At 54.1% G+C, this 3,668-nt stretch overlaps 1 pseudogene; it reads right to left on the reverse strand.

The window, feature by feature from the left end:
- Window positions 1–644: 644 nt before the first annotated feature.
- LOC147712653 (uncharacterized) lies at window positions 645–2,452 on the reverse strand (annotated as a pseudogene).
- Window positions 2,453–3,668: the final 1,216 nt, after the last annotated feature.

The raw sequence follows: 3,668 nt of genomic DNA on the forward strand, positions 1-3,668 counted from the left end.
AAGATCGGGGTTTGGTACCTTTGTCGTACTGTTGTTTCTGATGGGCTTGTGCACTCGTCATATTCTGCCTGACTATGTCCCGTATTTGACCCAAGTGTGTTTTAAGGTTCTCTACATACTCAGGGAGGGGTCTGGTCCGGTCGGGTTCGGCCTCCCAGGCTTCTTTAGCCATATCCAACAGGGTTCTTGGGGGTCGCCCATATAGGAGCTCGTATGGCGAATAACCAGTGCTGCTCTGCACCTTGCAGCGGATTGCAAACAGAGCCAGGGGTAGCATCTCTTCCCACCTTCTGCTCTCGAGGGCCAACAGTTTTTTTAGGGTACTCTTGAGAGTGGCGTTGTAGCGCTCCACCAACCCGTCGGTCTGCGGGTGGTAAGCGGAGGTCCTTATCTGCTTAATACCAAGTCGTGAACACACCTGCCTCATCAAGGTGGACACGAATGGGGTTCCCTGGTCGGTCAATATCTCCCGAGGGAAGCCTACCCTAGAAAAAATGGAGATCAAGGCTTTAGCGATATTTTGAGTTGTCGGCTGTCTTAGGGGTACGGCTTCAGGGAAGCGGGTGGCGTAATCGACCAGTACTAATGCGTATCGACAACCAGTTCTGGAGGGTAACATAGGGCCTATAATGTCCATCCCTACTCTACTGAAGGGTACATCAATCAAGGGTAGAGGCTGTAGGGGTACCCTCGGTGGTCGGTACCGGCTGTTTTTTTGACAAACTGGGCATGCACGGCAATACAGTTTTATTTGCTGGTAGACCCCTGGCCAATCGAATTTCTCCAAGATAGCCTGTCCGGTCTTCTCGTCACTAAAGTGTCCCCCCAGCAGATGGCTATGAGCGAGAAACAACACCTTGTCTCGGAAGGGTCCCGGGATCAGTAGCTGGGATGGTTGGTGTGCCCCTCCCTTCCTGTACAGTAGGCCATTTTTTCGGAAGAAATAGGGACCTACTTGTAGAGGGTCTTCGTGGTCGAGAGCACGACTCCAGGCATCTTGGAGGACAGGATCCTCCTGTTGGGCGGCTCGGAACTCCCTGTCGGTTTCCCAGGGATGTTCTTCCACTCTGACGGGTAGAACAGCAACATGGTTCCTTTTCTCTTTCTTCTTTTGTGTTTTCGTTTTGTGTGCTTTGCCCGAAGCCTCTTGACTCGGCTGGTCGTGTGGAAACGGGGCCTCCAACCACCATTTTTCCAGGGAGTTGGTGGTCTCATGGAGAAGACGAGGTAGTCCAGAGTAATCACTGCCCAGTATTACCTGTTCCGGGAGGGATGGAATGAGGCCAACAGTGAGCGTGGTGCCCTGGTCAGTCGGGTGTTGTACACGTACCCTGGCGGTGGGGTACAGTTTTGTATCTCCGTGCACACATTGGATTGCTACCGTACCGGTCACTGGTCCCACAGGGTTTGGTAGCTCTTGTGGACGGAGTACACTTTGTCGGCAGCCTGTATCAGCCAGGGCTAGAACAGGGTGTCCCTCAATCCGTACTGGGCAATGAAATCTAGGAGGGCTAGGATCAGTGGGAAGACACACATAATTCCTGGCGAGACCCACCTCCATTGGCTCATCTTTCTGAGGACACACTCGCGCAATGTGTCCGTATCCTCCACAGTGATAGCACTGGGGACCGGGTGGTGGTGCCCGTGGTACAACAGGGTAAGGGAACAAAGGGGGCAGTTCCGGCTTCTTGGCTAGGGGAGGTCTCGGTGTTCGGGTCCCGGTGTGGGGCTGAGACCGATGTGGATGCTCTTCTTTGGGCCGCTGAAAGTCTTGGGCGCGGTTGTAAGCGCTGGCAATTTCAACCGCACTTTCAAGGGTCAGACGGGCATGTTGGCGAACCCATTTTTGAGTGGTAGGATGTAGGGAAGCCAGGAATTGTTCCAAATATATTTTGGTGAGTATTTCTTCTTTCGTGGAGGAGGCAGGACGCAACCAGCGATCCGCCAGGTCACGGATGCGAAAAGAGAGAGCCCTTGGTGTTTCTTGAGGTCCTTCTTTGGCTTGGCGGAGCCTCACCCTATAAGTCTCATCATCAATACCAAGCCTTTCCAGGATACAAGTTTTTATATCTGCATAGGGCGTTTGTCCTTGTACATTGGCCTGTTGATACGCCGCTTGTAGTTCACCGGTAAGTAGGGGTCCTAGATAATGTCCCCAGCGATCAGGGGGCCAGGCAGCCGCTTGGGCCAACCGCTCAAAGTTGGTAAAGAAGAAGTCCGGGTCCTCTCCCGGGACGTACTTTTGAAGGACCACCGAGGGGAGGGAAGCTATAGGTCTTTGTTGGCCAAGTACATCGGTGAGCTTTCCCATAGCTTGATCCTGGGATGCCCCCTGACCTTTCAACACGTCATGTAATTGACCTCGGTCATCTTCGGCGGTTTTTAGAAACTGTTCCATCATTTTCCCCAGTTGTTCCTGGGTCTCGGCGAGCTTCTTCACAGCGGCCTCCATGCTTCCGGGAAATCCCACTTCTGACACCACCTGTTGTCGTGGGGTAGCGGCGGACCGGAATAACAGGCGTGGAGGCCGTATATAGTGAGCGATGTCTATTTATTAGGGGTGGTGCACAAAGTCAAAAGGTAGACCAGAGTCTGGGAGGGGTTGTCCACGTTGTGGAAGGTCCGTAGTCACAGGTCCCACAGATAGCTCCTGGCGGTGCTGGGATAGCACAGGTGAGGGTAGAGGTGCCGTCGTCTGGCAGGGGGCTCTGGATCCCTCTCCGGATGGTGGTTCCTCGGAGGCGTGCAAGGAGAGATAAAGAAAGGACCGTTAGTCCGACCGTTCCAAACGGTATGGATGCCTAATGCCGACACCGGGAGTGCTTAAGAGAAGGCAGACAGTGAGGGAGGGGGTAGGGTAGAATACGGTCGGGAAGAAGAGGAGGGTGTCGGAAGATAGAGGTAGTGCCAGGAATATCATACAAGTGCCAGCTCGTGAGGAGGTGCTTTACTTAATATACAGTGGTCAGGGTGGCTTCAAGATAATTTACAGTACTCGGTGATTCCAAGAGGGGGGTTTGTGAGGGCAATTTACACTAGGTTGACTCACACGCTATCTACACAGGAGAGGGGGAGAAGTTACTCACATGGTCCCGCCGTAGCTCTCCGTTGAGCTACGGCCGCTCTCCAGCGTCCTCCACAGGACTCCACCAGTCCTCCGTCCAGACCTCGTCTTCTTCTCCTTCTCCGTTCCGCGTTGCAGGGGTGCCGCCGTCCGTCTTCTGCCACGATCCGAACTCTCCGCACACCAGGCCGTCGTTGGTTTCTCCTTTTCTGTCGTCCGCCGTGGGGTAGGGGGTGGGACTTCCGGGGTCAGGCGGGAGTCCTTCCGGTTTCGGGTTGTTCCGGATTGGGTCCTGCAAGGAGGAAGAAAACAATGGTGTCCGGGGTGTCAGGGACGCCGTCTGATCGATCCGGCAGCTTCGGGAATCCGAGGGAAGCATCGGGTTGTGTACGGTAGGGGCGGCCTTCTCTTCACAATCACACTCCAGAGAGGCTACATAGGTACGGGTTGAGGGAGGACGCAGCCTGCGACAGGTGTCAAGCTTTTGCAGCAGATTTTATGCATCTAGTGTGGCAGTGTCTGGGAGTCTTTAATTACTGGGAGACCATCTTCCGAGAATTGGGTAATATTGTAGACATGGAGCTTACTCCTGACTCTGCAATCA

The sequence above is a fragment of the Lissotriton vulgaris genome, chromosome 5 (assembly GCF_964263255.1).
Source record: "Lissotriton vulgaris chromosome 5, aLisVul1.2, whole genome shotgun sequence".
In the NCBI taxonomy this organism is placed as follows: Eukaryota; Metazoa; Chordata; class Amphibia; order Caudata; family Salamandridae; genus Lissotriton; species Lissotriton vulgaris.